Raw genomic sequence first — 24807 nt, 5'->3', positions numbered from 1 at the left:
CAATTGGGGAGTGAACCAGTGGGTGGAAGACTCTCTCTACCTCTCCTTCTCTCTCTGTGTAACTCTGACTTTCAAATAAATAAATCTTAAAAAGAAAAAGAAATAGAACATCTGAAAATGAAAGCTATGCTAACCAAAATTATAAAATTGATGGGCAAGTTAGATAGCAGGTTTAATCCTCTCTGCCACAGTGCTGGCCCTGAGGAATAAAAATTTTAAATGTCTAAGAGTTAATAACTAGCAAGCTGGAATGGTACACTTAGCCAAACCAACATTTAAAGGCAAGAGCACCTATGTAATAGAAAATATTTACAAATTATATATCTAATAATGGATTTGTATAAAAAATTCTCTTTTTTAAAGATTTATTTGAAAGAATTACAGAGAGAGAGAGAGACAAAGAGCGAGATCTTCCATCTGCTAGTTCACTCCCCAAATGGTCACAACAGCTGGAGCTGGCCAATCTGAAACAAGAGTCAGGAGCTTCTTCTGAGTCTCCCACATGGGTGCAATGGCCCAAATACTTGAGCCATCTTCCACTGCTTTCCCAGGCACATTAGCAGGGAGCTGGTTTGGAAGTGGAGCAGCAGGGACCCAAACTGGTACCATATAGACGCTGGCACCACAAGCAGTGACTTTTCCCGCTATGCCACAGTGCCGGCCCCAAAAGGAATTCTTATAACTCAGAAGTAAATGAACACAGGCCAGCATGTTGGTGCAGCGGGTTAAGCCACTGCTTATGGCGCTGACATCCCATATCAGAGAACCAGTTTGAGTCCTGGCTGCTAGTGCACCTGGGAAGGCAGTAGATGATGGCCCGAGTGCTTGGGTCCCCGCCACCCACATGGGAGACCTAAAAGGAGCTCCTGGCTGCTGGCTTTGGCCTGGCCCAGCCCTGGCTGTTGTGGCCATTTGGGGAAGGAACCAGCAGATGGAAGGTCTCTGTCTCTGTCTCTTTCTGTCTCGCTCTGCCTCTCAAGCAAATAATAATTATTTTTTAAAATGGGCAAAGGATTTGGATAGACATTTCTCCAAAGAAGTCTTAGAACTGGTCAATATGCACACAAAATGATATTGAACATCATGGCCACTAAGGAAATACAAATCAAAACCACCATGAAATGCATCCCAACCCTTCGGAGGGCTACAATTTAAAAAAAAAAAAAAAAAGGACAATACCAAGGCTTGTACACTGCTAGTGGGAGCATAAAATGTTCCTGCAAAATATTAAACAAAGTTATCACAGAAACTAGCAATTCTATCCTAGATATATACCCAAGAGAATTGAAAATATACGCCGACACAAATCCTGTACGTGAACACTCATATAAGTGTTGTCCATAATAGCCAAGGCGTGGATACTACCCAAATGTCTACCGTCTGATGAATGGACAAACAACATTTGGTATAACCATAGAGCAGAATATTATCTGAACGTAAAAAGATGCAAGGTTCTGATACAAGCTTCTACGTGAATGAACCTTAAAAACATGAAAGAAGCCAAACACAGAAGCCCTCTATGACGTGACTTTGTACAAAATGCCCAGAATACCTCCTGAAAGGTGTGTATTTATGTGTGTGTGAATGGGCAAGCATTTTCCACCCCTCTCACCAGACACTGCTGAGAGCAATCCTTTGGGTTGAAGTGCTTGGCTGGAGCAGATGATGTGGAAGAAGGTGGCTGGGGGGGAGAGCGCCAGGCTCCTCTGGGTTTGACAGCTCCGTGGCAGCCCGCTGCAGGACAATTCTGGCAGCACGGCCACTTGCCGTGGGACAGCTCTGGCTAACTGAAAAGGCAAGTGATTAAATTTGACCTGGGATTATTTAAATCACAGTTAGGTTGCTTAATCGTAAAGCAGGCATTGCTTTAGGTTTTTTATTTTCTTTTAAGATTTTTTTTTAAATTTATTTATCTGAAAGGCAGAGCGACAAGGAGACAGACACAGAGATCTTCTATCCACTGCCTCACTCCCCAAATGGCCACAAAGGCCAGAGCTGGGCCAGACTGAAGCCTGGAGCCAGGAGCTCCTTCAGGGTCTCCCGCTTGGTGGCAGGGGCCCAAGCACTTGGGTCTGCTGCTTTCTCCAGGGCATTAACAGGGAGCTGCCTTTACAGTTTATCCCTGTTTAGCAGTGAGGCAGCTCCAGAATAACACCATCCCGCAGTGCCTCCCAGCACAGCACAGGGTGGAAGGCCTTGTAACAGATCCCTACCAACCATGACAAGATCTAGGTTTACAAGTAAACAAGCCAGAAAGGCCTCCATTAAGGCCGCCCCTGGCCTTACAGTAACTAACGTATAACCACCCCGTTTGTTCCTTGAAGATGCCCCTAGACTGCGAGACCTCACTGGCTTAGTCTATCTTTCCACCAGCCCCTCCGATCACACCGTTCGGAGCTTCTCTTACTGGAACACAGCTTCACTTTTGCTCTCACCATCGTGTCCGGTCATCATCGACACCAGGCCTCAACTCCCCACGTTTCCTGCAATGGTAGCGTGTGCTGGATGGCAAATATTGAGGTAAAGGAGTGAACGTCTTGTTCTCGTGCGTTAATCTGAATCTCTGGCAAATACGTTTTTGGAGACAAGAGCAGTATGTGGATGCATGGATGAAGAGTAATTGAAGGGGCCTGGTGTGAGAATGTGAGCAGACGTGGAGTGGGATAGGATCTTGTCTTTGCCTAAGAAAGAATTCTGACGTGACACAGTAGCGGTTGGCAAGGTGGCAAGGTTTAATGGGGTAGGGCATCCGTCACAACAGATGGGCACCAATCCAGACGTTTCTGAGAGCGAGAGCCTCATCATTCAGATTGGGGAAAGCAAGGTTACCTAGTTTAATGGAGAGACTACACCTGACAGGCAGGCTGGGCATCTCAGTTAAGGACTAAGAGTTGAGCTGAGAGAAATACACCCGGCGGACCAGGCCAGAGTCTCAGGAAGGGAGTGCTGGGCGCAGTTTATACTCACATGGGGGTTTATAAGGGAGTGGGGTCCAGCTCCTCCTGCCATTTCTCCTTCCCCCGACCCTCTTCTTCTGGACAAAGGGCTTGCTGGGTGTGCAGCAGGTAAAATGCCTCCTTAGGTTTTATTACCCAGTGCTATTAAGCTGGGCAGCTCACGTGGCAGAGTAGAGGAGATTCCCCTCGCCAGTGCCGAGGCTCACTAGGCTAATCCTCCACCTTGCGGCGCCGGCACACTGGGGTCTAGTCCCGGTCGGGGCGCCGGATTCTGTCCCGGTTGCCCCTCTTCCAGGCCAGCTCTCTGCTGTGGCCCGGAAGTGCAGTGGAGGATGGCCCAAGTGCTTGGGCCCTGCACCCCATGGGAGACCAGGATAAGCACCTGGCTCCTGCCATCGGATCAGCGCGGTGGGCCGGCTGCAGCGCGCCAGCCATGGCGGCCATTGGAGGGTGAACCAACGGCAAAGGAAGACCTTTCTCTCTGTCTCTCTTTCACTGTCCACTCTGCCTGTCAAAAAAAAAAAAAAAAAAAAAAAAGAGAGAGAGAGATTCCCCTCAAGGGTGCCTTCCTTGGGGGAGGGCTGTGAAGGTCATATTACCCGATGGCCCATTTGGCACTAGGCAGACAGGATTCTCTGGGGAGCTCCCCTTGAGGGGAGGCTGGGACCACCTGGGAAGTGACTGGGGTATAAGCAGGACTTCCTAGTGTAAAATAGGGAGCTGCCGAGGCTGCTGCATTCCCCTCCACAGGTGCTTGGCTTTCCTCAGACCCCTGTCACACACCTAGGCTAACTTCCTACCCAGCAGGAAGAGTAGGAACCTTTGTCTAAGTTTCCTCGATTCCAAGTGATGTCTACAAAAGGCAGTGCAAGAAAGCCTACAACAAGGTTGCTGACGGGTGCCAGCCCCGTTGATCAGGTGTGAAGCACGGGGAGTTGAATCAGGGGATTAGGTTCCCAGGGGTGGGGTGGGGCGGGGAACCTGTCTGTCTTGTTCACTGCTGTATCTCCAGTGCCCAGTAGGAACTCTGGCTTGTCATGTTACAGGTATAAGCCCGTGTGTGTGTGTGTGTGTAAACAAAAAAAAAAAAAAGAGAGAGAGAGAGAGAGAGAGAAAAGAAACCGGGAAGTTCATGCAGTTAAATAGGAAAAGAGACATAGAAGTCTCAGAAGTATGCTGCCACTGTAGTGCAGTGGGTTCAAGCCCTGCCTGCAGCACCAGCATTCCAAATGGGTGCCGGTTCAAGCCCCGGCTGCTCCGCTTCTGATCCAGCTGCCTGCTGATGAGCTTGGGAAAGCATGTGGGCAGCCCAGAAGAAGCTCCTGACTCCTGGCTTCAGGTCAGCTCAGCTCCATGGCCATTTGGGGAGTGAACCGGCAGATGGAAGACCTCTCTCTGTCTTTACCTCTCTCTGTAACTTTGTCTATCTTTCCCGCCCAAAGACAATCTTGGGGAGATCTGGTCCCCAGTAATCTTCCTGTCCAATAACATTCCCAGGAGGAGAGGGTTCTCTGATAACCCTTCTGTCCTGTAACACTGCTCAGTAATACCCCCGGGTGGGAAATCTTGTGCCTGGCAACATCCCAAAAGAAGGAGAGAGGAGAAGAGCAGGAAGAAGTGCACCCTCTTAGGGGCTGCCATTGCGGCACAGCGAGTGGGGAAGCTGCCGCCTGCGAAGCCAGCAGCCCATGTGAGCACTGGTTTGACCTGGCTGCTCCACTTCTCATCCAGCTCCCTGCTAATGGGTCTGGGAAAGCAGCAGAAGATGGCCCAAGTCTTGGGTCCCTGTCACCGTATGGGAGACCCTGATGGAGTTCTAGGCTCCTGATTTCAGCCTGGCCCATCCCTGGCTGTTACAGTGGATGGAAGATTGATCTCTCTCTCTTTCTCTCTCAACTCTGCCTTTCAAGCCTTTCAAATAATTAAAATAAATCTTTAATAATAACAATAAAACATAACTAACATCTGCCGAGCCCTTCTCTGCCAACTGCTGTGCCAAGGGCTTTGCCTACTTCATCTCATTTCATCTTCAGAACTGCCCAGGGTGTGCACCTGCATCACATGGACAGATAACTGACTGGAAAATGGAGCCTCAGGAAGACTGACCAGGGCCACTCAGCCTGCAGGTGTGGCCCGGCCTTCCACCCAGATGTCTAGTCCTGGAAGCCATGGCTCGCGAGTAGGCCAGCGAGAAATGTCAACAGGAGAGATCCGGTCCTCTTAGTGTGTCCTCGTGCGGGAATGGCGAGGGCGGCGCAGTGCGGGGGCTGGGTGACGCTGGCCCCTGTGAGTCCCTGGTCGGCCGCACCAGCTTGGACTCCTCTCCCCCGTGCTTCCTGTTGTTGTTTTTCGGGTCCTCGCTCGGGCCTTTGTGCAAAAGAAAATGCTTGTTGACCAATCAGCACGAGGCCTGGCAGGTGTATCGCTCACTGCAACTTAATAAACTGCAGGCAATTACTTATTATTTATAAAACAATTTTGCATGAGTTTTGCTGATTTTATGAACTATTTTCATAACTATATATTATACAGTACTCAATTTAAATTTTTTGAACTTTATATAAGTGAGTCAAATATAAGTGATTTATGGGTGTGGCTGTACTATCAGGCTTCTAGACCTGTAAGTGGAATGACTGAGGGATGGAGGGCAGAGGAGTCTCCCAAATGCCTCACCCATTGCTTTTTTTAAGTTGACACTTAAAGTTGTTAGCACATAACTGTAAAAAAGAGAATAACCATGAGCAAAATTACAAGCAAATAGGAAGAGAAATATTGTCATAAATATAACACGAAGGGGCTCAACTCCTTGCTATATCGAGATCTTAGAGGGAAAGGAGTGCTGGTGTTTGGGGTGCAGCAGGTTAAGCCATCACCAGCAACATCAGCATCCTGTATCAGAGCTTCAGCTTGAGTCCTGGCTGCTCTGCTTCCGTTGTAGCTCCCTGCCAATGTGCCTGAGAAAACAGTGAAAGATAGCCCAAATACTTGGGTCCCTCCTACTCACCTGGGAGACCTGGTTGGAGTCCCTGGCTCCTGGCTGTTGTTGAGCATTTAGGGAGTCAACCAGTGGATGGAACATCTCTCTCCTGTAACTCTGCCTTTTTTGTTGTTGTTGTTGTTGTTGACAGGCAGAGTGGATAGTGAGAGAGAGACAGAGAGAAAGGTCTTCTTTTTGCCATTGGTTCACCCTCCAATGGCCACCATGGCTGGTGCGCTGTGGCCGGCACACTGCGCTGATCCGATAGCAGGAGCCAGGTGCTTCTCCTGGTCTCCCATGGGGTGCAGGGCCCAAGCACTTGGGCCATCCTCCACTGCCTTCCCGGGCCACAGCAGAGAGCTGGCCTGGAAGAGGGGCAACCGGGAAAGAATCCGGCGCCCCAACCGGGACTAGAACCCGGTGTGCTGGCGCCGCAAGGTGGAGGATTAGCCTAGTGAGCCGCGGCTGCCTTTTGAGTTAATAAAAATAAATCACTTTAGGCTGGCGCCGTGGCTCACTAGGCTAATCCTCCACCTGCGGCACTGGCACCTGTGTTCTAGTCCCGGTTGGGGTGCCAGATTCTGTCCCGGTTGCTCCTCTTACAGTCCAGCTCTCTGCTGTGGTCCGGGAAGGCAGTGGAGGATGGCCCAAGTGCTTGGGCCCTGCACCCGCATGGGAGACCAGGAGGAAGCACCTGGCTCCTGGCTTCAGATTGGCGCAAGCGCACCAGCTACAGCACGCCAGCCGTAGCGGCCATCTCGGGGGTAAACCAACGGAAGGATGACCTTTCTCTCTGTCTCTCTCTTTCTCACTGTCTAACTCTGCCTGTCAAAAAAATCATTTTTAAAAAGAACTTGGAAAATTGATAAGAAAAACATGAAATTTTTAAAAAGATTTATTTATTTATTTGAAAGGTAGTGTTACACAAAGAGAGAAGGAGAGGCAGAGAGAGAGAGAGAACTCTTCCATCTGCTGGTTCACACCCCCCAAATGAACGCAATGACCAGAGCTTGGCTGATCCAAATCCAGGAGCCAGGATCTTTTTCCAGGTCTCCCCCATGGCTGCAGGGGCCTAAGGACTTGGGCCATCTTCTACTGCTTTCCCAGGTCATAGCAGAGAGCTGGTTTGGAAGTGGAGCAGCCGGGACTCCAACCTACACCCATATGGGATGCCGGCACTGCAGGCAGCAGCTTTACCGGCTGCACCATGGCACATGAAATCTTTAATAGGAGAGTGGCAATGCTAAACAAATGGAGAATGAATGGGTGAATGAAACAATGAATCAGTGACTGTTGAGTGGGGGCCACTGGAGAGATTTTTCTCCTGAAACAGAGCAGGATAACTTTGCAAGAGACCATTGAGGGCCCTGTGGGGACAAGTGGGCTTCAGACCTGCGAAGGGGTCTGGGGTCTGGTTAGAAAATGCAGAGCTCGCTGAGTTAAGCTTTTCTCAGATGGGGTGGTGGGCAGGACTGGAATCTGCATGGCCCACCAGGATGGTCAGATGTCCCAGGTAGGGAAGACCAGACTGGAAAATCAGGAAGGAGGTACTGGTGAGTGCCTGCTCCGGAAGCAGGAATATGGCTTTGGGGGGTGGGGGAGGAAGTCCAGCTCTGTGGGTAACAGTAGTGCTGGGGAGACAGCTGGCAGAGGGGGCACGTCCTCCCATACACAGGGCTGCGTTCTGCCCTGGGAGGCCCAGCCACAGGAGGAGGGTGAGTAGAAACCTGGGTCCCCAGGACAGCAACGACTTCTCTCAGTCCTTCCTGGCACAAGAGAATGGCTTTCCTTGGCCATTCCGGTTGTAACGGGTGAAACGGTGGCGGAGGAAAGACAAGGCAGCGAGGACAGCAAGACTGATTTACATCAGAGGCCTCCAGCCAGGGAGGCCTGGTGGGGGGAGGCCTCCAAGAGAGGCAAAACCTGAAGGGGCTGGTGGTACTGGGGTTTTTAAGCACAAGTTTTGGGAAAAACACACACACACACACACACACACACACAGATAATTATTAGTTACAAGGTGCGGGGGCGGGGGGGCGGGGCAAAGCCCATCAAAAGACATGATTTGTAATCTTATTCACCCTGTCTGTCTTGCTCATAAAACAAAAAGGGGGGATAGGTAACTTGTTTTCACAATGAACTCTGAGATCAGGAGGCAGCATCGCCACTCCCTCGCTGGTCTCATGATAAGATAGGAAGCTCCCAAAATGGGGCATGCACTTCTGACCTTGCTAAAGATAACTTTTTTGGTGGGGAGGCACCTGCCATGCTGGCATCCTATGTGGGTGCCAGTTCAAATCCTGGCTGCTGCTCTTCCAGTCCAGCTCTCTGCTATGGCCTGGGAAGACAGTAAAGGATGGCCCAGGTCCTTGGGCCCCTGCACCCCCATGGGAGACCTGGAGGAGGCTCCAGACTCTAGGCTCTTGGATTCAGATCAGCCCAGCTCCGGCCATTGTGATCATTTGGGAAGTGAACCAGCAGATGGAAGACCTTTCTCCCTCTCTGCCTTTCAAACAAATAAATTAATCTTTTTAAAAAAGACAACTTTTGGGGAAAGGCAGCATTTTGCACCCTCAGTTTCCATTGGGACCAACCTGTCTGTTAACCGGTCTGACTTCTCACACAGTGATGTGACCAGGGCTTAGGGACTGCAGGTTTGGTTACTGTACTTTGTACCTGCCCCTCCCCTGTTTCCAGATCCTGGAATCACCTTGACTTCACGCCTCTCCCTCCAGGGGCCTCCTGCGTTTAGAAGCCCCTCCCCCACAGGAGACCAGGGCAAATTTTCACGGAAAATCCTTTCTCCATTTTTTTTTTTAAGATTTATTTATTTATTTGAAAGGCAGAGTGACAGAGCTAGAGAGAGACACAGAGAGAGCTCCTCCACCACTGACTGGTTCATCCCCTGAATGCTCACAACAGCTGGGGGCTGAGCCAGCCCGAAACCAGGAGCCAGGAGCTCCATCTGGGTCTCCCATGTGGGTGGCAGGGACCCCAGTCCCTGCGTCATCATCTGCTGCCTTCCCAGGTGCACCAGCTGGAAGCAGGGTGGCAAGGTGGAGTAGCTGGGCCCTGAGCTGGCACTCAGGATGTGGGCTTTGTAAGCAGCAGCTGAGCAGACGCTCAGCCCAGGGAGTGGGAGCTTCCTGGGAGTGAGGACGGGGTGGCACTTGCCCCTCTGCCCAGCTCGGGAGAAGTAGGGGGTCTCAGGTAGCCCATGTCCACTGTTTCCTAAGTAGTTCACTAATCCAATCGAGGAACCTGGACTTCCCGCAGTGACGACACTGCACATGGTCCTGGGTACACAAAGCCAACAATCACATGGTGCCTGACTCAGAGACCTGCACCAGGAGGTTGTGAAAGCTGCGGGCCCAGGCCAGGCCCTCCAGGATGTCCAGTAGCAACACGGACAGTGAGCACAACGGCTCAGAGTCACGGACAGGTGTGGAGGCTGCCAGTGTACACACACCTGCCCTCATGGAGAGTCACCTGTCCTCTGACGTGCTCAGAGTCCGCTGGGCTCAACACGGCCCACTCATTATTTTGGGTCGAGCCTGCATCTCAAGTGAGTCCCAAAGTGGCCGTTGGCCTTAGTTGTGGAATCTAATCAGCTAGAATACGTGTTAGAGCCACCACTGAGCTCACTTGTCACCATGAGGGGTCGGAGGCTGGAAAGGGGAAGGGGTTTGCCCTGTGATCCAGGCTGGGCAGCGTAAGGCCACGACAAAACACGCCAAACACCGGAGTAAGGGAAAGGGCTTCTTGATGGAGAAAATCCAACCAGCCGGAGGGAAAGGGCAAAGAAGAAGGGGGTGGGGGTTGAGAGAGGGAATCAACAGAGAGAGAGGGTGAAGAAGAAAGAGAGAAAGAGATCTGATGAGAGAGAACGTGTTTGGGAAGCTGGTTCTCACTATAGCAAATCCCATTTGGGTGGGGGTGGCGCTGACATCTCTGACTGGGCCATCTGGTCACCTGGTTTCCAGCCATAGCAGCAGGGACTGGAGCCTAGGATGGTGTCTGGGACGTAAATCACGCCGCAGACAAAACAACGCCGTTTTACTTACAGGCAGGGACTGAGTCTGAATCTGGTGATATGGGTGGGATGGCCAGGTTCAGTGTGGCCAAAGGGGTTTACTGATTCCTAGTACTTGTGAGTGGTAAGGGGCTGATCCACAAATAACCACTGAGCATCTGGTTTGCTCAAGGCACAGAATAAGGAGACTATATATATGCATATACATATACGTAAAATTCTAAAATAATATAAAATAAACTTTAAAATATATATTGGGGTCGGCGCTGTGGTGTAGTGGGTAAAGCCGCCACCTACAGTGCTGGCATCCCATATGGGTGCCGGTTAGAGTCCTGGCTGCTCTACTTCTGATCCAGCTCTCTGCTATGGCCTGGGAAAGCAGTGGAAGATGACCCAAGTCCTTGGGCCCCTGCATCCACATGGGAGACCGAGGAAGAAACTCCTGGCTCCTGGCTTTGGATCGGTGCAACTTCAGCTGTTGCAGCCATCTGGGGAGTGAACTAGCTGATGGAAGACTTCTCTCTCTCTCTCTCTCTGCCTCTACTTCTCTCTCTGTATAACTCTGATTTTTAAATGAATAAGTAAATCTTTAAAATATATATATATATACACACACACACATATATATATATAAAAGATCTCTTGATTTATTTGGAAGACAGAGTGACAGGGGATGGAGAGAGAGAGAGAGAGAGAGAGAGAGAGGGAGAGATCTTCCATCTCTGGTTTACTACCCAGGTGGCTGCAATGGCCAGGGGTAGAGCTGGGCCAGACTGAAGCCAGGAGCCAGGAGCTCTGTCAGGGTCTCCAGCATGGGTGAGAGGAACCGAGGTCATTGAGCCGTCTTCCGCTGCCTCCAGGGTTCTTTAGCAAGAAGCTGGATAAGAAGCGTGGAGTAGCTGGGACTCAGACCAGGAACTCTGATCTCTGATGTGGGATACGGTGTCCCCTACGGTGTCCCCTACAGTGCCACAAAGCCCACCTGTATGCATATATGGTAAAGCAACAGAGAGAGCGAGAGGGAAATCTTCCATCCTTGGTTCACAACCTTCTCCCCACCCCCACCCCGCCAAATGCCTGCAAAACAGGGCTGAGTCATGCTGAAGCCAGGAGCCTAGAACTCCATCTGATCTCATGTGAGTGGCAGGTACACAAATACTCCAGACATCACCTGCTGCCTCCCAGGTGCATGTTACCAAGAAGATTGGATTGGAAGGGGAGGTGGAGCTTGAACTAGGCACTCTGATATGGGATAGAGGTGTCCCAAAGGCAGCTTAACCTGTGGCACCACACCCCTGCCCTGATGATGTATTTTTTTTAAAGATTTATTTATTTATTTGCAAGTCAGAGTTACACAGAGAGAGAATGAGAGGCAGAGAGAGAGGTCTTCCATCCACTGGTTCACTTCCCAATGGCTACATGGCCAGAGCTGTGCTGATCTGAAGCCAGGAGCCAGGAGCTTCCTCCGGGTCTTCCCACATGGGTGCATGGGTCCAAGGACTTGGGCCATCTTCCACTACTTTCCCAGGCCATAGCAGGGAGCTGGATTGGAAGTGGAACAGCCAGGACTTGAACTGGCACCCATATGGGCCACCAGCACTGAAGGTGGCGGCTTTACCCACTATGCCACAGCACCAGCCCCGATAATGTATTTTTTTTAAAGATTTATTTATTTATTTGAAAGTCAGAGTTACACAGAGAGCGAAGGAGAGGCAGAGAGAGAGAGAGGTCTTCCACCTGCTGGTTCACTCCCCAACTGGCCGCAACGACCAGACCTGCGCCAATCTGAAGCCAGGAGCCAGGAGCCTCTTCTGGGTCTCCCACGTGGGTGCAGGGACCCACGGACTCGGACCATCTTCCACTGCCTTCCCAGGCCATAGCAGAGAGCTGGATCAGAAGTGGAGCAGCTGGGTCTCGAACCGGCGCCCATATGGGATGCCGGTGGTTTAGGCCAGGGCATTAACCTGCTGCGCCACAATGCCAGCCTCCCCCCCCCCCCGATAATGTATTCTTAAATCTTAAAGCATATAGTCAGCCCTCCAGATCTGTGGGTTCCATGAGCAATCGTGGAGCAACAATATGTGAAGAAATGCATCTGTACTGAACATACAGAGTTCCCCCACTTTGGTCATCATTCCCTCAAACAATACAGTTAGTAGTTAAAACTACTAAGTAGTTAAAGTAGTTTTATCTAAGTTAAAACTACTTAGATAGTATTGGGGATTATCAGTCATCTTTGATACTTTGATACAAAGTACCCAGAACACCAGTGGCTCTTGCAAACACTGTGCCATGCTACACAGGTACTTCAACATCTTCAGATCTTGGTATCTGCAGGAGATTCTGGAACCCATCCCCCAGGGATACGCAGACAACCAGCAAAAATCCAGCAGAGGGGATATGCATCAGCAGGATGCTTGTAACCGCTTTCTAGGACAGCCCCAAAGCTTCCCTCCCTCCACAGAACAGCTTACCAACGGGGAGGCATGAACACTTGTTCTGGGGACTTGCTGTGGGGAACAGGACCCCAAATTACATTGTAGGGATGGGGGGCCATGGCTGGGCTTGAAGAGACCCCCAGATAGACTTAGTACAGGTTCTTGTCTTCCCACATGTAAGAATACCAGCAGGAGAAATAGAGATGAGCAGAAAAGCACAACTTACTGAAAGACAAAAGCATAAGAAACACAGACATGAGTATGTTAACCTCATGAGAGAGAATTGCCCCCTTTAAAAAAAATTTATTTATGTATTTGAAAGAGAGAGAAGGAGAGGCAGAGAGAGAGAAAGAGAGAGAGATCTTCCATCCACTGGTTTATTCCCCAATTGGCCGCAACAGCCGGAGCTGTGCCAATCCAAAGTCAGGAGCTTCCTCCGGGTCTCCCACACGGGTGCAGGGGCCCAAGGACTTGGGCCATCTTATGCTGCTTTCCCAGGCCATGGCAGAGAGCTGGATCGGAAGTGGAGCAGCTGGGTCTTGAACCGTCACCCATATGGGATGCCAGTTCAGGCCAGGGCGTTAACCTGCTGTGCCACAGTGCCAGCCCCATGAATTGCCTTTTTTTTAAGATTTATTTCCATTTATTTGAAAGGCAGATTTACAGAGAGGGAAGGAAGGAGAGGGAGGAAGGGAGGGATGGAGAGAAAGAGAGAAAGAGAGGGAGAGAGGGAGAGTGAGAGAGAGGGAGAGAGGGAGAGAATCGATCTTCCATCTTCTGTTCACTACCCAGATGGCTGCAATGGCCAGGGCTGGGGCTGGGCCAGGCTGAAGCCAGGAGCCAGGAACTTCATCTGGGTCTCCCACATGGGTGCAGGGGCCCAAGCACTTAGGCCATATCTTTTGCTGCTTTCCCAGGCACATTAGCAGGGAGCTGGATCAGAAGAGGAGAAGTCAGGACATGAACAGGCGCCATAGGGGGAGAAGGACATGAACAGGCGCCATAGGGGATGCTGGCATCACAAGTGGTAGCTTAACCTGGTACACCACGACGCCTACCCCAGCATTGTCTTTTTCTATAGGATAAGAGGAGGGGCTTAGGGCAGGGCCTGACTTAAGACCCAAAGGAGGCAGTGTTTGGAGAGGGTCCACAGCCCCCGTGGAGGTCTCCAAGTAGCTGTCACAGCATCAGGTGCATGACGGAAAGTGAGGCTTAGCTGCACGACGAGGCGTGGTGTGTGCCGAGGCGGGTGATGGCAGCTGGGCAGTGCACATGTCTTGGGTGCTGGCTGTCTTTAGCTCCTTGTCCCTCCCTGGCTGCCTACCTTGTGCACAGCACTATGATAGCAGCAAATGACACCTTGACAGGCCAAACACCACGATGAGGGCTGGGGGTTTCCAGGGCCAAATGGGAGAGCTGGGCGTCTGGGATTTTAGCTGCCTTTTAGGACCGGTAGGTGAGGCTGTGGCTGGTGGGGGAGGATTTGGGAGGGACCGGGCCACTGCTGTTGAGGTCAGGAGACAGCCTTTCTCTTTGGTCTTTTAGTTACTGTCCAAGGGTGTGGGAGGAGTTACTAGGGAGACGGGAAGGTTGGAGTTCTCCTCAAAGGTGAGTGGTCCCCTTCCCTCCTTTCCACTCCCCCAGCAGCCCCTCTCATCCTTCCAGCCAGGTTACGAGGCAGAAAGATGAGCTGTGCCCTCCATCGGCCAACAGGACATGTTGGAGCAGAGCCCACAGAGCTGGTCAGCTGGCTGCAAAAACGTCTGGCCCTCTGTGTCTGGGGGAGAGGTGCCAGCCAGGGATGATGGACAAGGCGCCCACGCTCACACAGGGTGTGCAAATGCAGGGCATGTTTGTGTTTGTGTGTGTGTGTGTGTTTGGGGGCGGGGTAAAGCAGTGGTTACAGATGAACAAAGCCCAGAGCCCAGGAGAACCCCACTGCCCCCCAGTCCCTGGGCCCCAGCGTCAGCCTCCCTGCCAGGATCGCAAGAAGCACAGCTCCTCCCACAGCCCCGCAGCTCCTCGCCAAGTGGTGCGAAGCTCACTCCAGGCCTGGCCCACCCCCAGCTGAGCCAGGCGCCCCTGAGCTGAGAGAACTTGAAGTCCGCATTTCAGGTGTTTCCCTTTGGAGTCTTGTCATTGACAGGAGAGAGGGGTGGTCCATTTAAAACCTCCTCATGCCGAATTTCTCTTTCTCACGAACAAGCTTTTTCAAGACATTCATGGAGTTCCTTTTTTCTAATATCTTTGGTGCTTCTGTGTCCGTGGAATCAGCAGCTATGGATTCAATCAACCACAGACCGAAAATATTTGGGAAAAAAATAAAGATGGAGCTGGCGCCGCGGCTCACTAGGCTAATCCTCCGCCTTGCGGCGCCGGCACACCGGGTTCTAGTCCCGGTTGGGGCGCCGGATTCTGTCCTGGTTGTCCCTCTTCCAGGCCAGCTCTCTGCTGTGGCCCAGGAGTGCAGTGGAGGATGGCCCAGGTGCTTGGGCCCTGCACCCCGTGGGAGACCAGGATAAGTACCTGGCTCCTGCCATTGGATTGGTGTGCCAGCCGCGGCGGCCATTGGAGGGTAAACCAACGGCAAAGGAAGACCTTTCTCTCTGTCTGTCTCTCTCACCGTCCACTCTGCCTGTCAAAAAATTAAAAAACAAAAAAACTAAAGATGGGTCCCTACTTAAGATGTGCACTTTTTTTTGTCTTGTCATTATTCTCTAAACAATGTGGTATAACAGCTATTGACATAGTATTGCATTGTATTCAAGGGTACCAAAGCAATTTAAAGTGAGGTATCCTCAGTAATCCAGAGATGACTTCAAGTGTGGCCAGTGGAGTGGGTGTTTGGTGCATTGGTAAGAAGGCCATACTGGAGTACCTGGGTTCAAGTCCTGGCTCAGTTCCACTCCCAGCTTCCTGCCAATGCCCAGCCTGAGAAGCAATGGTGATTGCTTAAGTACCTGGGTCCCTGCCGCCTCTGTGGGAGACCCGGATTTAGTTCTGGGCTCCTGGATTTAACATCCAGTCCTGGATGTTACAGGTATTTTCTGTCTCTGTCTGCTTTTCAAGTCAGTAATAAATAAAAATAAAGGATAAAGTATATAAGAAGCTGTGCATAAGGCTACATGCAAACATTAGGTCATTTTCTGTATGGGACTTGAGCAGCTGCAGATTTTGTTATCTGAAGGGGGAGGGAATGAGGGGTTCCCGAAACAAATTGTATAAAAGTTGAAACTCAAGAACATAAAAAACTTCCACAATGCACCTGTTCTCACTTTAAGACCTTCCACAAGCCCTAGCTATAGCTGTTTTAGGATACTTCTGTCACATTAAAATGCACCCACAGCCCACATTAGAAGTTGCTGTGTTGAGCTGAATTTGTCCAGCTAACATGTGTCATATTTCCCATTAATTTTTCTTGTGCCTTTTTAAAGTTTTCGAAGGGGCTGGTGTTATAGCTCACGCCAGGTGTTGTAGCTCACGCCAGGTGAGTGGTTAGTGCCAGCGGCAGATGAAGAATCAAGGCCTCTGGGGAATGCATCATGTCCTAGTAGACTAAGCCACCGCTTGCAAAGTCGACACCCCACATCAGAGCGCCAGTTTGAGTCCCGGCTGCTCTGCTTCTGATCCAGCTCCCTGCTCATGTGTCTGGGAAAGCATCAGATGGTGGCCCAAGTCCTTAGGTCCCTGTCACCCATGTGGGAGGCCCAGATGGAGTTCCAAGGCTCTGGCTTTGGCCTGGTCCAGCCCCAGCTGTTGCAACTATCTGGAGAGGAACCAGTAGATAGAAGACCTCTCTCCCTCTCTCTGCGACTATGCCTTTCAAATATATAAATAAATCTTAAAAAAAAAAAATTTGAGGCCTGTGGCCCAGGTGTTCGCCGTGGGTGCCCTCTGGCCACCTTCCACGGGACACCCTGTTCCGGTTTCATTGTACACACGGCCAGAGCTGTCTCGCTCCCTCTGGCCTCTCATGGCTGCCCCAACCTTTTGACCCAATTTCCTCATCAATAAACTCCCATGTTTGTTTTCCCCGATTGCCTGTTTTCACAACATTGCTCAAGCCATCTATTTACAAAATGCAAGTAAATTAAAATATTTTTCCTTTAATTATAAAAGTAGCAGCTGCACATGGGAGAAAATTTGGGAGAAAAGTTCATTATCCTGTCAGCCAGAAGCGATCACTGATAAAATATTGTTGCACAACAAATACCAATAAATAGGATTACTCATTGGGCAGCTGTTCTTTTTTCCAAAAAATTATTAAATATCTCAAATACACAAAAATGATTCATTCATTCAGTGAATATCCGTTGAGCAGTCTGGATTTAGGTACACAGTTATTGGTAAGATAGGTCATGTTCTCGTTCTCAAGGGCTACATTTGGGGTGGGGGGATACTCAGCATAAGATACTCAGCATAAGATAGGCTGGTGGCGGCGAGGACCATGAAGAAAACGTGCAGCCACATAAGGGAATCGGGAGACGGACGCGATATCGGGTATTGCTTTATACAGGACAGGCAGGAAGGCCTCCCTGAGAAAGGACATTTGATCAGGGCCCAGATGGAAGTGACAGAGTACAAGAGTCCTCCATTCATCCAATATTCATTGAACTTTTCTCAAGACCCTGAAGATACAGCAGTGAATGAACGAGATCTTCCATTCTGGCCCCTCGGCAACAGACCTGGTGCTCCCCGAGGGCCTGAAGGCGGAATTGTTCGGGAAGGGAAGGGAGAAAGGGACCCTTCACATTTTGATACGAAGATTTCATCAACAGCCATCAGTATCTGCTCTCCTCCAACTGAAGACTTGTTCAACTTTATGTCTGCCCCCTGCCTGACCTTAAGTGCTTACCAGGGGTTTTAGTTCATTTTGTTACTTTTTCTTTCCCTTGGAGGAGTGGGTGTTGCAAAGTGGGTTACCCTGCTGCTCCGGATGTGAGCATCCCATGTTGCAGCACTGGTTCGAGTCCCGGCTGCTGCAGTTCTGATCCAGCTCCCTGATAATGTTCCTGGGAAGGCACCACGAGATGGCCCAAGTCCTTAGGTCCCTGCCCCCCTTGTGAGAGATCAGGATGGAGTTCTGGGCTCCTGGCTTCGGCCTGGTCCAGATCTGGCTGTTGCAGACATTTGGGAAGTGAACCAGTAGCTGGAAGGTGGATCTCTGCCTGTCTTTCTGTCACTGTGCCTTCAAGTCTTTTTTTTTAAGTTTTTTTTTTTTTTTTTTTGAAAGACAGAGTTACACAGAGAGAGAGAGGCCTTCCATCCGCTGGTTCACTCCCCAGATGGCCACAATGGCTGGAGCTGCACTGATCCGAAACCAGGAGCCAGGAGCTTCTTCTGGGTCTCCCATGTGGGTGCAGTGGTTCAAGGGCTTGGGCCATCTTCCACTGCTTTCTCAGGCCCTAGGAGAGAGCTGGATCAGAAGTGGAGCAGCCGGGATACGAACCGTCACCCATATGGGATGCTGGCGTTGCAGGCCGGGGCCTTAACCTGCTGTGCCACAGAGCTGCCCCCTGCCTTTTTTAAAAAAAGAACAAGGGTCCATCATTGAGGCGCTGTGGGTTAAGCTCTGCCTACTAGCATCCAATTTTGGAGTGCCGGTTGGAGTTCTGGCTGCTCAGTTTCTGATCCAGCTCCCTGCTAATGTGCCTGGGAGAGCAGCAGAAGATGGCCTAAGTACTTGGGCCCCTGCCACTCACATCGGAGACCTGGATGGAGTTCCTGGTTCCTGGCTTGGGCCTTGCCCATCCCCAGCTGTTGTGGCCATTTGGGAAGTGAACCAGCAGATGGAAGATCTTTATCTTTCTGTCATTTTACCTTCAAATAAATAAAGACTTCTTGAAAAGAACCACTCAACGGCTCTAATATTCACAGGCTTGTGTAACTGTTACCTCTGATTTGAGAACAAATCATCACCCCCAGGAAACCCCATACCCACCAGCATCATTTCCCCATTGCCCTCTCTCTTCGGCAACCAGCAACCTATCTTCTGTCTCCAGGGATTGCCTACTATTTTTTTTAAAGATTTTATTTTTATTTATTTTAAAGTCAGAGTTAGTGAGGGAGAGACAGACAGATCTTCCATCCACTGGTTCACTCCCCAAGAGGCCACAGCAGCTTGGCTTTGGCTAAAGCCAAGGGCTTCACCTGGGTCTCCCATGTGGGTGCAGGGGCTCAAGCATTTGGGCCATCTTCCTCTGATTTTTCCCAGGTCATTAGCAGGGAGCTAGATCAGAAGCGGAGCAGCCGGGACAGGAACCAGCTCCCATAAAGAATGATGGTATCACGTGTGCTGGCTTTACCTGTTATACCACAATGCTGGCCTGGGATTTGCCCATTTTAATATTTCACTTAGAAAAGCTTGTGATGGGGCCGGCGCTATGGCACAGCGGGACCGTGGTGGGACGAGACTGACCACGCTTCCCCTGCGGCCTGCCGGGCAGAAAGGAGTAAGCCGAGGACCATATCCCTCCCGCGTTGCTTTTCATGGGATATGGTTTCTTTCCTGTGTTTTCTGTTGCTTCTTATTTTTCTCTAAACATCTTTGAAAGTCTTGTGTGCTACACTGGACCTAAACATTCCATCACGGGAGGATGGAATGGAGCCCACGCGCTGTTTGTTGGGTATGCGGATGCCTGCTCACACAGACTTTTTGCCTTGTCTGATTTTGTTCATTTTTGTGTATTTGAGCTTTCACTTTCTGTCCTTATTATTTTAAAAATTTATTTATTTGAAAGGCAGAGTTACAGAAAGAGAGGGAGGGGGAGAGGGAAGCCAAGTCCATCTTGGTCTCCTACATGGGTGGCAGGGACCCAAATACTTGGGCCATCACCTTTGCTTCCCCAGCTTTGCTTTAATCCAGCAGGGGGCTGGATAGCAAGTGGAGCTGCTGGGACTCTAACAGGTGCTATGGGATACCGGCGTAGCAAACAGCAGTTTCACCTGCTACCCACAACACCGTCATCTATCCTTTTGGTGTGGGAGACCCTACAAAGCCTGGGTTGAGAGGCAGGCAGCCCCTGCAGAGAAACCTTGGGCAAGACTTCTGCAGGGATGTACCAATGCACTCGCAACTTCTGTTACTGTTTCCTCTGAGTGCCAGGGAGGGAAGGGGCGGGGCAGGGGGGCCCACCCCCGACACGGGCAGAGGCTGCCCTGTGTTCCCGCTGGCACAGGCCCAACCTCAGGTGCAGAGACGTCTTCTTGCTGCCAGACACACGTCTCCTGGCCCAGTCCTTTCTGGAGAGGACAGCCGTGAGGGCCCGGGGCCAAGGTTATCAAGATGAGCCACATCCCCAGCTTCAGAGCCCTGACGGAAGCTCTGGCCTCAGGCTGCTGGCTGCCTTAGCTTTCTCTGTTGTAGATTTCGCTTCCTTTTTTTTCCCTTTCCTTTAAGACCTGCTATGTATTTAAAGAAATATTTGTCATGTTTTAGATTTTGTGTTAGGAAACTATCCTATTATCTAGCCCTTAATATTTCCTGGAATTGAACCCCCCCCCCCGGGGGGGGGGGATATAAATATGCCAACAGGTAGTTTCTGGTGTTCACAGCTCCCCACTGAGCCTCTTTGTGGGTTCCTGTCCCCAGTGGCTGGGTTAAGCAGATGAAGGGAATCCCTACACTGCTAGGTATCTGGTGTGCAATTTCTCGGGGTTCTTTAAGAACCTTGAACTATTGAAAAAGCATCACCCTTCCGCGGAGTCTGAAGATGGAAAGCAGGTTCTGGGGCCGGCACTGTGGTGCAGCAGCGGGTTAAAGCCCTGGCCTCAAGCACCGGCATCTCATATGGGCTCCGGTTCGAGTCCCCGCTGCTCCTCTTCCAATCTAGCTCTCTGCTATGGTCTGGGGAAGCAGTAGATGGCCCAAGTGCTTGGGCCCCTGCATCCACGTGGGAGACCCGGAAGAAGCTCCTGGCTCCTGGCTTCAGATCAGCACAGCTCTGGCCGTTGTGGTCAACTGGGGAGTGAACCAGCGGATGGAAGACTTCTCTCTCTCTCTCTGTCTTGACCTCTCTCTGTAACTCTTTCAAGTAAATAAAAATAAATTAAAAAGGAAGGAAGGAAGCAAGAAAGGAAGGAAGGAAAGAAGGAAGGAAGGAAGGAAAAGTAGGTGCTAGGAGACAGGAAGAGAGATGTTTCAGTCCATCACCTTCCACCTGGTTCTTCCACGTGGGGCTCTAGGGGAAGCCCCGTGGAACGTGGTGCCTGGCACACAGGACATGGACAACAAATATTCGATGAGCGGATGCTGAGTGCGTAACTGAGTCACCGTGTCACGAGACGACTCACTGACTGTCGTAAGCTTCCCTCTGTGTTGAGGTTACGGGGTTGGAGCGAAGTTGGTTAAATTGTCCGTACAGGAAAGCAGGGTGCGGGCACTGGGGTACTGTGCCATGGACAGAAAATGCAGATCAGTCACGGAGAGCTTCCGGAACAGGGTGAACTTGGAGTAGAACGGCAAAGGAAAGGGGTGGGGCTGCCCCGAAGCTCACCGCAGGTTGGGAGGGGTGGTAGCTAACGTGCATGCGCCCCTTCCGCTGTGCCAGCACTGTTCTCCGTGGGCTGGTTTCTTAAAGCCTCCCAGCTACCGGAGGGCGTGGGGACTGTCCGGTCCCATCTTATAGTTGAGGCGCAGAGACATTAAGGAACTTGCCGCTAATTCAGGGAGCTGGGATCCAAGCCCAGGCAGCATGGCCCCCGAGCGTGTGTGCTAAGCTACGGTGCTGTGTAGCTCAGCCTGCACGTGGCTTCCTGTGCACGGAGCTGTCGGTTCTTCCGCAGAACACGGCATCAGGTGGAGCCTCAGAGCCTCACCTGCTGCGTCGCTCTCAATCCTAGCAGAGTTGTCCCAGGAAAGCACATTTTAGGGGCCAGCGGTGCAGTGCGGCGGATTAACCCTGCCTGGGATGCCCGCGTCCTGTATCAGTGTGCTGGTGTGCGTATCCGGCTTCTTCACTTCTGAACCAGCTCCTGGCTAATACGCCTGAGGAAGGCAGTGGAGGATGGAGCAAGGACTTGGGCCCCTGCCACCCCCATGGGAGACCTGGATGGAGTCCTTGGCTCCTGGCTTCCACTTGGCCCAGCTTTAGATGTTGCTGCCATTTGAGGAGTGAACCAGCAGACAGAAGGTCCATCTCTCTTTCTCTTTTCCTCTCTCCTTCTCTCTCTCTCTCTCTCTGTGTGTGTGTGTGTGTGTGTGTACTCTATGTATCTCTCACATTTTGGAAATGGCATGCTGAGGTCATACCTCATTCCAGGCACCATCTAAGGAGATTTATTTATTTTATTTGAAGGCAGAATTACAGAGAGGCTGAGGAAGAGAGAGAGAGAGAGAGAGAGAGAGGTCTTCCATTCATTAGTTCACTCCCCAGATGACCACAACGGCTGGGACTGTGTTGATCTGAAACCAGGAGCCAGGAGCTTCTTCCAGGTCTCCCATGCAGGTGCAGGGGCCCAAGGACTTGGGCCATCTTCTACTGCTTCCCTGGGCCATAGCAGAGAGCTGGATTGGAAGAGGAGCAGCCGGACTAGAACCGGTGCCTGTGGGGAGCAACTCGGACTAGACTAAGTTACTGGAATTAAGACTTATTCTATGCATCTGCTCTCCCACAATATGGCGCTGGGAGAGAAGTAAACAGCTTCTGCACAGCTGCCTCCAGTTCAACCAATAAACTGTAGGACTTGCTCCTGATTGGAGGAGAGCAGCGTACTCGGCGTGTGGGCAGCCGAGTTAGGATTGGCGGAGGAGGACTATAAAGGAGGAGAGAGACGGCATGCACCAGGAACATCTAAGGGGAACATCTAAGGGGAACACCTGTGCAGCCCCCGAGAGAACCGGCCGGTGGTGTGCCGCTCCCCTGCGGAAGTGGGGAATGTGGCCAGGGGGAACTGCCCTTCCACGGAGGTGGAAGGGACGGTAGCCAACCCAGGAAGAACCAGCAGCAAACCCGGGGAGGGCCAAGCAGACGAAAGAACAGCGCAGGGTCCTGTGTCGTTCCTCCACGAAGAGGGGGAGCGACATAGTGGTGCCGTGACTCGGATAGGAAACCTAGAACGGATAGCAAACTTAGGAGGGAAGAAACGGGAAGAACTGGGAAAATATCGAAGAGAGAGACTAGCAAACAGCCTAGGGAAAAGCCGGACGAAAAGGGTGCCGGAAGAAGCTATTGAAAGCCTAGGCATAGATTCAGATACGGACTACGGGGGGAAGCTGGGAGAAATCTCTAAGGTCGAAAGCGAAAGTGAAAGCTAGAACAAACAGACTCGGACGCGGACTGTGGGGAGAGGCCAGGAGAAATGAGGGAGGAATATTGTTGGAAGAAAACTTAGGGAAGCATACCGGGTGGAGAAAAGTGTTAGGGAAATTGAAGCCGCGGGGGGCAGGCCGAGGCTGAAACGAAAGCCACTTTGGGATTCTCAAGTTAGCCCGGGAATGGGGGGTGAAAAGTTGAAACCAGAAGCTGAAACGTAAGCGAGATTGGGATCCGTCTGATTAGCCCGGGGAGCAAAGGACGGGAAGCCAGATCGTGGGGCGGAGACGTATGCTGGGTTGAATTCGCCAGGCTAGCCCGGGGAACTTAGATTGAATGCTAGTGGCGGACACGTAAGCTACGCTGTGTTACTCGCGGAGGCCGCCGCGTGCAGAGAGAGCACGGGGCGTGAATAGATAGGGAACGGGGCTGGCGTAGGCCGTGGTGCAGACGCGAAGGGTGTGGAGACCTCGGAGCGCGCGAAGCCAAGCCGCGCAAAGCCGGGAAGCTGCGCAGATGAGAGAGGCGCGGGCTGAAGCGGCTCAGAGCCGGCAAGGCGCCGAGAAGCAGCCTCGGGGCGGAGCTGCCGGCAGGGCGAGGCGCCGGGAAGCTGCAGGGATAAGAGAAATAGAAGTTTAGAAATAAAATGAGAGAAATAAGAATGCTGGGAGATAGAAGTAAAATGGGAGAGATAGGAATGCCCGGAGATAGAGAAATAGAAAGGCCTCCTACAACACTGCAATGTGAGAGCTTGGATTCGGTCTGCCTGATTAAGTGAGGCGATGAGCACCTGCGGGCGGCTAGCAGCTTATGCGCCGCAGGTCACCGAAGACAGGCACATTATCAACACCAATAAGTCACCCCACAACATGGCAATGAGAGAGCTTGGATTCGGTCTGCCTGATTAAGGCGGTAAGCACCAGCAAGCAGCTCGACCAGAGTATGAGCTGCAGGTCACCGAAGATAGGCACGAACCAACACTAATAAGTCTCCCCCACAATACGGCAATGAGAAGGCCTGGATTTGGTTTGCCTGATTGTTAGGGCTTGTAAGCCCCTGCAGGCAGAGCAGAGCATGCGCTGCGGGGCACCGAACACAGGCACGCATCAGCGCCTATAAACCTCCTCACAATATGGCGAAGAGAGGACCCGGATTCGGTTTGCCTGATTGATAGGACTTGTAAGAACCTGTGGCAACTCTAGCAAGCAGAGCAGAGTGTGTGCCGCGGGGCACCGAAGACAGGCGCGTATCAACGCCAAAAAATAAAAAGAAAGGGGGATCTGTGGGGAGCAACTCGGACTAGACTAAGTTACTGGAATTAAGACTTATTCTATGCATCTGCTCTCCCACAATATGGCGCTGGGAGAGAAGTAAACAGCTTCCGCACAGCTGCCTCCAGTTCAACCAATAAACTGTAGGACTTGCTCCTGATTGGAGGAGAGCAGCGTACTCGGCGTGTGGGCAGCCGAGTTAGGATTGGCGGAGGAGGACTATAAAGGAGGAGAGAGACGGCATGCACCAGGAACATCTAAGGGGAACATCTAAGGGGAACACCTGTGCAGCCCCCGAGAGAACCGGCCGGTGGTGTGCCGCTCCCCTGCGGAAGTGGGGAATGTGGCCAGGGGGAACTGCCCTTCCACAGAGGTGGAAGGGACGGTAGCCAACCCAGGAAGAACCAGCAGCAAACCCGGGGAGGGCCGAGCAGACGAAAGAACAGCGCAGGGTCCTGTGTCGTTCCTCCACGAAGAGGGGGAGCGACAGGTGCCCATATGGGATGCCGGCACTGCAGGTCCCCCAATACACCATGGTGCCGGCCCCAGGTTCCCCTTTAACTTTCACAGAAATCCTAAGAACTGCGCAGTAATAATGGCTACACCAGGAAACTGGCCTCTGAGAAGAACTCACCTAGGGTAACAGCTCAAAAAAGGACGAAACTGCGATCCAAGCCCAGTTAAGGATGCCAGACTGTCTGTGTTCAAACCCTTGCCGTGGCTTCTTGAGACCGGAAGAGAGCCTCGGAGACTCCCTCCCTCTAAGCAAAAAGTCAAAGAAGTCATTGTTTTTATGGAAGGTCCCAAGGTCGGGGCGGGGGGTTGCAGGGTGGGGGGCAGCATCCCTCTGTGATGCCTGGATGACAGTAGGTTTGCGT

At 51.5% G+C, this 24807-nt stretch overlaps 1 long non-coding RNA gene across 4 annotated transcripts in view; it reads left to right on the top strand.

Moving 5' to 3' along the window:
• LOC138849064 (uncharacterized) overlaps nucleotides 1-24807 on the top strand; it is a 31371-nt gene that overhangs the window by 1624 nt on the left and 4940 nt on the right. For 3 of the 4 annotated variants that reach the window (XR_016231017.1, XR_016231015.1, XR_011387445.2), the window contains exon 2: nucleotides 2374-2520. This is a non-coding gene — a long non-coding RNA (uncharacterized LOC138849064). Of the gene's footprint in view, nucleotides 1-2373; nucleotides 2521-4990; nucleotides 5434-24807 lie in introns of those variants that run through there. The other variant, XR_016231016.1, reaches the window with a different exon arrangement.

This window comes from Oryctolagus cuniculus, chromosome 3 (assembly GCF_051225735.1).
Source record: "Oryctolagus cuniculus isolate XC-2025 breed Fujian yellow rabbit chromosome 3, ASM5122573v1, whole genome shotgun sequence".
Classification (NCBI taxonomy): domain Eukaryota; kingdom Metazoa; phylum Chordata; class Mammalia; order Lagomorpha; family Leporidae; genus Oryctolagus; species Oryctolagus cuniculus.
Note: the sequence above shows the minus strand (reverse complement) of the source record. Positions and strands in the feature narration are given on the sequence as shown.